This window comes from Manis pentadactyla, chromosome 5 (genome assembly GCF_030020395.1).
Source record: "Manis pentadactyla isolate mManPen7 chromosome 5, mManPen7.hap1, whole genome shotgun sequence".
Classification (NCBI taxonomy): Eukaryota; Metazoa; Chordata; class Mammalia; order Pholidota; family Manidae; genus Manis; species Manis pentadactyla.
In genome coordinates, this window is record NC_080023.1 from 49,021,813 (window position 1) to 49,033,945 (window position 12,133).

Here is a 12,133-nt window from a genome sequence, read left to right on the forward strand (position 1 = left end):
AAATACTCCCATAATATCCTAATATTCTACTGGTTCTTCTTTTTTACTGCTGTTCCTAATATCTTTACTTGTTTTGTAATAGTCCTAAGTATTACAGCTTTCTTGGGCAATAAATCTTTATAACTAATGCTAAACATAGCATATTTGAAGTTGTGAGTTCCAGTTGTCATATCCTTGAAATTAATTCCATGTTTAGAGCAAGAAAAAAGAAGCATGTATAGTCTTCTTTCATTGCTGGAAAACAAAGGTTTTGAATGGGAAAAAAACAAAAAGCATGTTTCTTGTCAGCTATAAAATAGGCTATATTAGTTTCTCCATTGTATTAGTCAGCATTCTCTAGAGAAACAGAACCAGTAGAATATACATAGATTTATATAGAATGACATTTGTTATGAGGGACTGGTTCACACAGTTGTGAAGGCTGAGAAGCCCCATGATCTACTGTCGGCAAGCTGGAACCCCAAGAAAGCTAGTGGTGTCATCCCAGTCCAAACCCGAAGACCTAAGAACTCGGGGAGCCAATAGTATTAATTCAAATCTGAGTCTGGGGTGCACCAGTATTCAAAAACATAAGTAGATGACCGCTACACGACCTTTGTCAAGATGCTGCCAGAAAAGGACTGACACTGTGCCTTCTCTGATGCAACCTATGAGACCAAGGAAAGCAAGGAGGACCTGCAATTTATCTTCTGGGCCCTGGAGTCTGCACCCCTTAAGAGCAAAATGATCAATGCCAGCTCCAAGGATGCCATCAAAAAGCAGCTGACAGGGATCAAGCGTGAATTACAAGCAAACTCCTGTGAGGCTGAGGACGGCTGCAGCCTGGCAGAGAAGCTGGGGGACAATGCCATCATCTCCTGGGAGGCAGGCTTTGTGGGCCTCCCCCAGCCCCCTGCCTGGAGTATCTGTCAGCCCTAGATTTGCCCATGGACGGTGCAGGTTGCCCCTTTCTCCCCTTACTGGAGGGGCTGGGGGATCCCAGCAGGGAGAGGGCTATCCCTTCACCCCAGTTGCCAAACAATCCCCCCACCACTGCCTGGAACTTCCTCCACGTCTGATGGTTTTTGCCTCTCCAAACCACTTTTGATCTTCTGATTCCTCTTGGGTTGAAGCAGACCAAGTTTCCCCCAGGGACCCCAGTTTGGGGGGGGCGGGTCTATTTTTTTTTAATGAGACCCTAATTCCCCACCTTTTCCTCCCCTTTACCTTTCTAGCCTTAATAGTGACTCTGTGCTTGTCTGCTTAGTTGTGTATAATGGGATGTTGTAAAGATGATCCTTTCTCATGCCACCTGGTTTCCTTCCCCTTTTCCTTGGTCATGGCTACTCTTGGAAGTAGGACCAGGAAAGGGCCTTCAATTTAAAAGCAGAAAAACACACAATAAAAAATTTTTTTAAAAGAAACAAGAGAACAAATCCACCCTTCCCCTGCCGTTTTGTTCTATTCAGGTCCTCAGAGCATCAGATGATGCTCGCCTAGTCTGTGAAGGTGGTCTTCTCTCCTCAGTCTACCAATTAAAATGCTGACCTCTTTGAGAAGCATCCCCACACAGGCACCCAGAAATAATACTTTATGATATTATAATAATGCCAGTGTCTATGCATCCCTTAGCCCAATCAAGTTGATGCCAAACTTGACTATCGCACCTATCCTTAAAATGAGACTTACATTTGAAATCCTAAGTTTGTTGTGAAAATTAAATGAGATAATGCATGCCAACACATTTGCAGAATATTAGACAAAATGCAAAGTGCTTGCTGTTAGCTGCTGATAGTATTTCAGTATACCTCATCATTCAGCTATGAGATGGGTAGAGGGTTCTCTTGAGGGCAAATGTATGAGACCTTGGTGATCATCCTGCCACCTCACTCTGTCCCTATGCTCTTGTCCCAAGACAGATGATAAGAATAGATTTATGAGCCATTTAAAAATAAACATGCTTTAGTTAGTCCAGCTATTTAGGAAATGCGGTACACACTACATGATTCTTAATTTAGCCCCATGTCTCAAATTGTCAAATAGAATGCCCATTTCTGGCACAGCATATACCTGATTCTAGAACCAAATTCAACTCAACTACTTGCACACGGGGGGTAATGGCTCTATGTGCATGAATTCAAACAATGTGTCTCCAGTACTACTAGCATAGAAGTCCCCAGGAATTTTTACAGTGAAATATTTATGACTATGTATGGTCAGAGGGAAAAAACTTTCTTTTTTAATCTTCAAGTAATCAGCTCTCTAATACTATAGGGACACATGTCACTGTTCCTTTCAATATCCACACATCACAGTGCTGGTGCACAGATGACTTTCTGACCGTTTATAAGATTTAGGGGGAATCCCTCTCTTTTAATCTTTTTATTCGTCCCTCCGCATTATGGGGATTGCTAGTGTTATTGATGAAAGCCCGACTGAGCTTCCTGTCACTAATGAGCAAGAATCCCATCAATATGTGAAATGACAGTTAAGCTAATGAACAGTATGTCCTTTTACTGACCTTAACTTCTTTACTTCCATGTGGTAAAGCCCACCTGGCATGGCCTACTTTGCCAGCTTTCACTCCTGAGTACCTACTTTGCCTTCTGAAGCAAAGTAAGGTGGTCATCCACCCAGCTGGCCAACCTGGGAGAATGCCCAGCAGAGTCAGTCTTTTCTCACAATATGGAGGCACACCTGAGCAAATGAATCCAAGTTTTCTTTTTAGAGGAAACAGGAGGTTCCCCCTTTAATATCAAGTGTAAGTCATGCTTCTAATCCAGCTTTCATTATAACATTTTTCTACTGGGAAATCAGAAATTTACACCTTTATTCACACCGTTTTCCATTTATCTGTTTTCTTTGGTTGCATAGCCTGCATGGGAATTAAACAAGGGAAAGGAGTGTTAACTGGCGCCTCAAACCTATGACAGCCTGGATAATGCTCTGAAATCTGCATTCATGGCAGCAATGGCCGAGTGTGCTCTGAGAAAGAGCAGGAGCAGGTAGGCAGTCAAAACCTCAAATACGTGAGTTGTCAAGGTTTGAGCAGGCTTTGTTAGCAACATGGAATTTCACAAAAATGCCACAATATACAAACAGGGGAAGCAAAAAACATATGTTGAGTTAGGATATCCTGAAGTCATAAGTTGCAGAACTGGACTACAAGAGTATACCTTGATTCAGGTCATCCTGGCAGGATGGTATATAATGGGCAAGCTAAAGAAATCCTTGAATTTATCAGAAAATTTGTAGAAAGGACCCCATGCAAATCACTAAATCTGTTACTATTAAATAGGATGTGATCATTTAAAGATCGTTTTTTCCTATATGAAAGGTATTTCAATAAGGGTATTTACAATAAAAGTTCGAACACAACACCTACAATAGAATACTATTTAAAGATTTTTTTTTTCACCATTTGATACACTTAATTTTATGAATGAATGAGAAATAATACTACTTCTGTTAGTGTAAAAGTCATTCATTTAATAAGTGACACAGTTAGAAAAACCACATGCCATAGTTTCTCTTTCCCTTACCTCGCACTGACCCTGATTGATTTCAAGTTGTTTTTAAATTTTTGATTGGATTTTAAATTTTGGAGGTCTGCATATATTTATAGCTGGACACAGGCCTTGAATTGTTAATCAAGTATGCATACTCATCTTTCCCTCATTATACTGTAATTTTCTGTACAGTGGGAGAGCTGTCAGAAATGTCACGTTAGAAATCATGAAACATGATTTCTAAACATGTTTCAATGAGGTGGGTTGTTACCTACAGGACAATAGCAGAATATGTGCACATAAGACCTTTGCCCAGAGATGATTTAGAAGTCTATGGCAAAGAACATACCGTTTATTTGCAAAAGCTCATTGACAGTTTATTCAGAATTTGTTCAGGAAAAATAAATGATAAAGTGTAGTGACTGAGACTGAATATTTTTGAGTCAGAAAAGTCTTCATTTAAATTCCACTCTGCTTTTTACTGGCTGACTCTGAGCAAGTTTCTTTATTTCTCTGAACCTTTTTACTCTTTATATATAGTTAAATAATAGCTCACTGGGTGAATTTAAGTGTAAAATGAAGTGATTTATGTAAAATATTTAGCATAGTATTTCTGAAATATCCCAAATAATTTTATTATACTAATATTGCATATATATTTGTAATTGTATAAATGTAATAACTAAATTGTATGGTTCAGTGAATACATCTTAAACTGTGTCAAGTACTGTGCTAAGTTTCAGGAATTTGAAAATAAGCAAACGCTTTGTTTATAAGCATGTGGGGCAAATAAACATTAATCAAATAATTATGTGAATTAATGTAAAATTGCAGTTATCATTAGTGATAAGGAAAAATACAGCATGTTAAGGAATTGAGTCTTCACACTAAAGTTAAAATTAAGTTTATTTTAAAAATAGGGGTGTTATAAGTTTTACTGATGATTTTAATATTTTCCTAAGAGCATGAGAAGTCAATGTGTTTTAAACAAAGTGTCAATATCAATTATTTGTATGAAAAAGTTACCTGTGATCTCATTTCACATCTCATTTTACAGCCTGAGGAGCACCTAGTAGGGGAGCAAGACCAGATGAAGAGAGGTTATCAAATGATTGCAATATTTCAGCTTGCAGGTAGTGACAGATTTTGGTTGTGGATATTGAGAAGAGCAAAAAGATTTCAGAAAAGTTTATTACGTAAATTGACTGAACTTGGTAATAAATGAATAAGGATGATGGAAAGGCAATGTCAATGATGACACATAGCTTAGTAACATGCCTAATGAGATGGATGGTGTTGTCATTGCAATAGCATCAACAGTAATTAATAACAATAGTAATTAATAATGATCATGACATATATTTAGCAAAGAGCCTGTTTTAAGGGCTGAGCAATCACTTTCACCCACCCTATTGAGGTTAAACAGGTCCTTCATAAAAGTACCTCAGTTCAAAATGGGTTAGAACAAAAAACAGTTAAATGCTGAAGAGGTTAGAAAAATGTCATTGTTTCTAATACTTTCTGATCTTGAAAACTGCCGAGGTCAAAAACCTTTGGATAAATAGTTTGACTTCTGTTCATGATGAAGTAGCAGGTATCAGATTTACCTTCCTGCTTAATACAACAAAAAAGACAGGCAATATGAAACAATGGTTTTAAAGTTACTGGCCTTTAGTTAAGTTTAGTGATCCCTGAAGATGAGAAACAAGATAAGCCCATGAACAAACATATTAAGGTTTAGATGGTTTACAGGTATGTTCCAGAAAACATGAAGCCAGACACACTCCAGTGTCTTTTCTTTGTTGCAGAGACAGAGCAGAGCATACAGCAAGACCAAGATAGCTATTGCTCACAGGGAAGACCACAGAGAGGTAAGAACAGCCCAAAGAAAATTCCAGTAATGTGGAAAATTTCCCCTGAGTATTCAGCACATTCTTGATTAGCACATGAGGTAAGGAATCTACCCAAGACTAGGGAAAGAAGGACTCCAACAGGTTTTAGGTAAGAGTATTTGGTATTCATGCAGGACGGGGAATAGCATCTATGTCCAACAGTTAGACTGGAAACCTCATGGTCCATGAGGCATGGGGTAGTATACTACACAGTAGGTCTTGGAACAACTCACCCTTGACACATCACTGCTCCTATCCCACCCAACAAGTGCTGAAAGCATAGCTTGAAAGGATCAAACTGTTTCAAGTACCTTAATAGAATCTCAGGCAAAGCTCAAAAATTGTAATATGAATACAAAATAACTCAGCTCCTAACAAGCTAAAAATGACAGTGTGTGGTATACAACAAAAAATTATAAGACATAAAAATAAACAGGGAACTACAACTTAAAGTGATAAAATATGTTTCAACTCATTGAAACAAACTGACCTAATACAGATGTTAAAATTACCAGAAAGTGACATTAAAGCAGTTGTAACTCTATCCATACGTTCAGAGAATTAAGTAGAGATACAGAAGATATAAGAAGGACCCAAATCAAAATTCTAAAGATGAAAATTACAATGTGCAAAAGAACTAATTATCTGGATGGGATTAATTATCTATTACACATTGCAGAAGAAATTATTAGTGAACTTATAGGCACAGTAATAAAGTATTTAAAAATGAAACAGACAAAAACAATTTTAAAATAAGCAAAAAGTAATAAAAATCAATCATCTGTGGGAGAACTTCAAATGGTTTAATATACTTACAATCTGAGTCTCTCATTTAGAGGAAGCATATGTAGGAGAAAAACGCACATTTGAAGAAAAAATTGCCAACAATTCTTTTAATTTTAAGGCAACATATAAATATAAAATACATATAATATGTGTATGTGTATACATAAACACACACACACATATACACACATATCCAAGTGTGTGTGTGTGTGTGTGTATATATATATATATATATATATATATATATATATATATATATATATATATATCTAAGAAGCTCAAGAACTCTGGGCCCAAGAAACATTTTTTTTTTTAATATCAGTACCTTACTGTTTTAATTACTGTGGCTTTGTAATATATTTTGAAATCAGGAAGTGTGACACTTCTGATGTCATTCTTCTCTGTCAAGATTGCTTTGGCTATTTAGGGTATTTTGTGGTTTCATGTGAATTTGGGGACTGTTTTTATTATTAATGTAAAAAAATGTTTTGAATGGGAGAAAATGGTTGTGAACACTATATCTGATAAGAACTATCTAAAACATATTAGGAAATATTATAGCTCAATAGAAAAATCACAAATAATATAATTTTTTAAATGGGCAAAGGACTTGAATGGACATTTCTCCAAAGAAGATAAAATAATGGTCAAGTAAAAGATAACATCACTATTCATCAGGGAAATACAAACCAAACCTCAAAATGATACCACTTCATACCTGTTAGGATGCTTATTATTTGAAGAACAAAAGATATGAAGTGTTGATGAGGATTTCGAGTAAGTAGAACCTGTGTACGCTGTTGGTAGGAATGTAAACTGATGTGTAAACTATGGAAAATAATATGGAACTTCTTCAAATTCTGAGAATAGAATTACCATATGATCCAGTAACCTTACTACTGGGTATATATTCAAAAGAACGGAAATCAAGATTTGAAGAGATAGCTGCACCCCCTTGATCACTGCAGCATTTTCGTAAGAGTTGACGTACGGGAAACAACCTAAATATCCATTCACAGATGAATGGATAAGGAAAATGAGGTCTACACATACAACAGAATATTATTAGGCCTTAAAAAAGAGGTGAATCCTGCCATGTGTGACAACATGGATGAATCTGGAGAACATTATACCAAGTGAAATAAACAAGCCACAGAAGGTTAATTACTGTATAAGTCCACTTATATAAGGTATATAAAAATAGTCAAATTCATAGGAACAAAGAGTAGAATGGTGTTTCCAGGGGCTGAGGGAAGCAGAAATGGGGAGTTGCTGTTCAATAGGTATAAAGTGGTCTGTTATGCAAGATGAGTAAATTCTAGAGACCTGCTGTATAACCTTATACCTACAGATAACAGTACTGTATTGTGGTCTTAAAAAGTGTTAAGATGGTTGATCTCATGTTAAATGACCTCACTATGATAAAAACAAAATAAATTACAAGAAACACACTCTAAAGGTAAAGACACAAACAGACTGCATGTAAGAAGACGGGAAAATATGTTAATACTAGTCAAAGACAGTAGGAATGGTTATATTAACATAATAAAAAGTTGACTTCAGAGCAAAGAATATTACCAAGGTTAAAGCCTCACCAAGGCTAAGACCTTTCATAGCAATAACTGTTTCAGTTTATCAGAAGCACAAGTCCTAAATGCTTACCTAATAGCAAGGCTTCAAAACACCTAAAGCAAAAACTGATAGAACTGCAATGAGAAATAGATAAATCAAAACATATAAGCAGATATTTCAATACTCCTCTCTCAATATCTGATGGAACAAGAAAGAGAAAGCAAATAAGGTTATAAGAGTTTTGTTCAAAACTATCAAACTTGACCAGGGTGACATTTAGACAACACTGTATCCTACAACAGTGGAGTATACATATTGTTCAAACACACATGGAACATTCATGAGAAAGGACTCTATCCTGGGTCATAAAATATGTCTCAGACTTAAGAGGATTTAAGTGCTAGAGGATGTATTCTCTGACAACAATGGACTTAAATCAGTTATTAATCCCAGGAAGCTATATTTTAAAAAAATCTCCAATTAGAAATCTCCATTTAGAAACCAGACAAAACACTTCAAAATAAAAGCCAGATAAAACGCATTCCTCAAGAGTAAATCAAAAGGGAAAGTGGAAAATATTTTAAATAAAGGTGAAAACACAACATATCCAAATTCATAAAATGCTATTAAAAAGCAGTGTGCAAGAGAAATTTATGAGACTGAAATATTTTAGAAATTTATAAGAAAATAATAAAAGGTATTCATAATAATAGCCTTATGTTCTCCCTTAAGAAACTATAAAAGGAATAGCAAATTAAACCCAAAGTGAGTAAAAGAAGGGAAACCATAAAGATCAGAGTGGATATCAGTGAAAAACAAACAACAAAAAAAAAGAGAAAATTAATGTAACCAAAAGCTAATTCATCAAGAACATCAATAAATTGATAACCATCTACTCAGACTGAGCAGAAAAAAAGGTAAAAGACACAAAGGACTTAAAGACCTGACATCATTACAAATTCTATATGTATATAAATGACATGATCATAAGGGAATGTTCTGAGAAACATTATGATAATATATCCAAAAGGAATGGGAAAAATTCTTGAAACAGAAATCTCAATCAAGAATAAACAGAGAGGAGGGCGGAGCCAACATGGCGGCGTGAGTAGGAAAGTGGGAATCTCCTCCCAAAAACATATATATTTTTGAAAATACAACAAATACAACTAATCCTAAAAGAGAGACCAGAAGACACAGGACAACAGCCAGACTACATCCACACGTGCAAGAGCTCAGCGCCTGGTGAAAGGGGTAAGATACAAAACACGTCACAGCGGGACCCGATCACGCTTCCCCCCAGCTCCCAGCAGGAGGGAGAGGGAGCCCAGGACTGCTAAACACCCAGCCCCAGCCACTCGCACCAGAGCACAGACACAGTGCATGCGTGGAGGGCTAGAAACTAGGGAAACAGGGCAGCAAGACCTCTGAGTGGGTTCCGAAGCTTATGCCCCTGTAACAAAGAAAAGCGAGTGTTTTTTGAAAGTCTTAAAGGGACAGGGACATAACAGGTGGATGGAAATAACACAGGTCACAGCCCAGTGGCTGGAAATTACAGGGAAAACCGGGCACACTAATGCCCTAGGCAACAGCTCTGAGACCCCTCATGAAGGTAAACATCCAAACAGCCCCTGACCATTACCCTCTGAGCGCTGAGAAAGCAGAGAAGCAGCCTAAGACAGACCACACCCACAGAAAGGGAAATTCCTCCATTCCGGCCGGGCAAGACACAAAGACCCAGTCTACACAAAATTACACAACACAAGCCACTAGGGGTTGCAGTTGTCCCAGTAAAGAAAGGTCAGTAGCAAGTGAAAAGTTTGGCCCTCCCAGCTGACAGTCAATAGCACCTGTCAACATGAAAAGGCAAAAAAATATGATCCAGACAAGACTAACCCAGACAGCTTCGGCATCTGCTACATATTCCCCTGAGAAGGAACCTGGGGAGATAGATTTAACCAGTCTTCCTGAAAAAGAATTCAAAACAAAAGTCATAAACATGCTGATGGACTTGCAGAGAAATATGCAAGAACTAAGGAAGGAGAATACAGAAATAAAGCAAGCTCTGGAAGGACTTCAAAACAGAATGGATGAGATGCAAGAGACCATTAATGGACTAGAAATCAGAGAACAGGAACGCAGAGAAGCTGATGCAGACAGAGATAAAAGGATCTCCAGGAATGAAAGAATTCTAAGAGAGCTGAGTGACCAATCGAAATGGAACAATATCCGCATTATAGGGGTACCAGAAGAAGAAGAGAGAGAAAAAGGGATAGAAAGTGTCTTTGAAGAAATAATTGCTGAAAACTTCCCCAAACTAGGGGAGGAAATGGCCTCTCAGACCACAGAGGTACACAGAACTCCCATGACAAGGGATCCAATGAGGGCAACACCAAGACACATAATAATTAAAATGGCAAAGATCAAAGACAAGGACAAAGTATTAAAGGCAGCCAAAGAGAAAAAAAAGGTTACCTACAAAGGAAAACCCATCAGGCTATCATCAGACTTCTCAACAGAAACCCTACAGGCCAGAAGAGAATGGCATGATATACTTAATGCAATGAAACAGAAGGGCCTCAAACCAAAACTACTGTATCCAGCAAGAATATCTTTTAAATATGAAGGGGTAATTAAACAATTCCCAGACAAGCAAAAGATGAGGGAATTTACCTCCCACAAACCACCTCTACAGGACATCCTACAGGGACTTCTCTAGATGGGAGCACTCCTAAAAAGAGCACAGAACAAAACACCCAACATATGAAGAAGGGAGAAGGAGAAATAAGAAGGGAGAGAAATAAAGAATCATCAGACCGCATTTATAATAGCGTAACAAGCAAGTTAAGTTAGACAGTAAGATAGTAAAGAAGCTAACCCTGAACCTTTGGTAACCACAAACTTAAAGCCTGCAATGGCAACAAGTACATACCTTTCAATAATCACCCTAAATGTAAATGGACTGAATGCTCCAATCAAAAGAAACAGAGTAGGTGGAGCCAAGATGGCGGCGTGAGTAGAGCAGCAGAAATCTCCTCCCCAAACCACATATATCTATGAAAATACAACAAAGACAACTCTTCCTAGAATAAAGATCAGAGGACACAGGACAACATCCAGACCACATCCACACCTGCGAGAACCCAGTACCTCGCGAAGGGGGTAAGATACAAGCTCTGGCCCAGTGAGACCGAAGCGCCCCTCCCCACAGCTCCCGGTGGGAGAAGAGGAGGCAGAGCGGGAGAGGGAGGAAGCCAGGACTGCTGAACACCCAGCCCCAGCCGTCCGGACGAGAGCACAGACAGAGTGCATGCGCGGGGCCTTGGATACTAGGTAAATAGGGCAGCAAAAACGGTGAGAGGGTACCAGAGGCCTGGCCCTGGAGTACATAAGAAAAGCGAGCGGCCATTTTTTTTTTTTTCTGTTTTGTTTTGGTGAGCGCTTTTTGGAAGTCTTAAAGGGATAGGGACCCCAAAACTAAAGAAACAGGGCAGCAAGACCAGTGAGCAGACGCCTGAGGCTGGCGCTGGAGAATAAAGAAAAACGAGCAGCCATTTTTATTTATTTTTTTATTTCTTTAATTTTTTAAGTTTTTTATTTTTATGTGTGGCCGTTGTTTTTTTTGGCGGGTGCTTTTTGGAAGTCTTAGAGGGGCAGTGGGGGACACTTAATCCAGAGGTAGAGAATAAGGGGTTTCTGGGCACCCTAATCCCCTGGGCGGCAGGGAAGTCGGAGGCCCCATACGGAGATAAATAGCCTCCCTGCCACTCCCCCTCCACCGCGACTCCACCACTTTGGAGCAGGGGCCCTAGCCAGGTCACGCCCACAGCAATAGCGGAGATAAACTTCATAGCAGTTGGGCAGGAAGCAGAAGCCCTGTCTGTGCAAAGCTACACAGCACAAGCCACTAGAGGTCACTGTTCTCCCAGGAGAGGAAGGCCACAAACCAACAAGAAGGGAAGTTCTTCCAGCCGTCACTCGTCCCAGCTCTGCAAACTATTCCTATCACCATAAAAAGGCAAAACTACAGGCAAAGATCACAGAGACAACACCAGAGAAGGAGACAGACCTAACCAGTCTTCCTGACAAAGAATTCAAAATAAAAATCATAAATATGCTGACAGAGATGCAGAGAAATATGCAAGAGATATGGGATGAAGTCCAGAGGGAGATAACAGATGCCAGAAAGGAGAGTAAAGAAATGAAACAAACTCTGGAAGGGTTTATAAGCAGTATAGATAGGATGCAAAAGGCCATTGATGGAATTGAAACCAGAGAACAGGAACGCATAGAAGCTGACATAGAGAAAGATAAAAGGATCTCCAGGAATGAAACAATATTAAGAGAACTGTGTGACCAATCCAAAAGGAACAATATCTGTATTATAGGGGTACC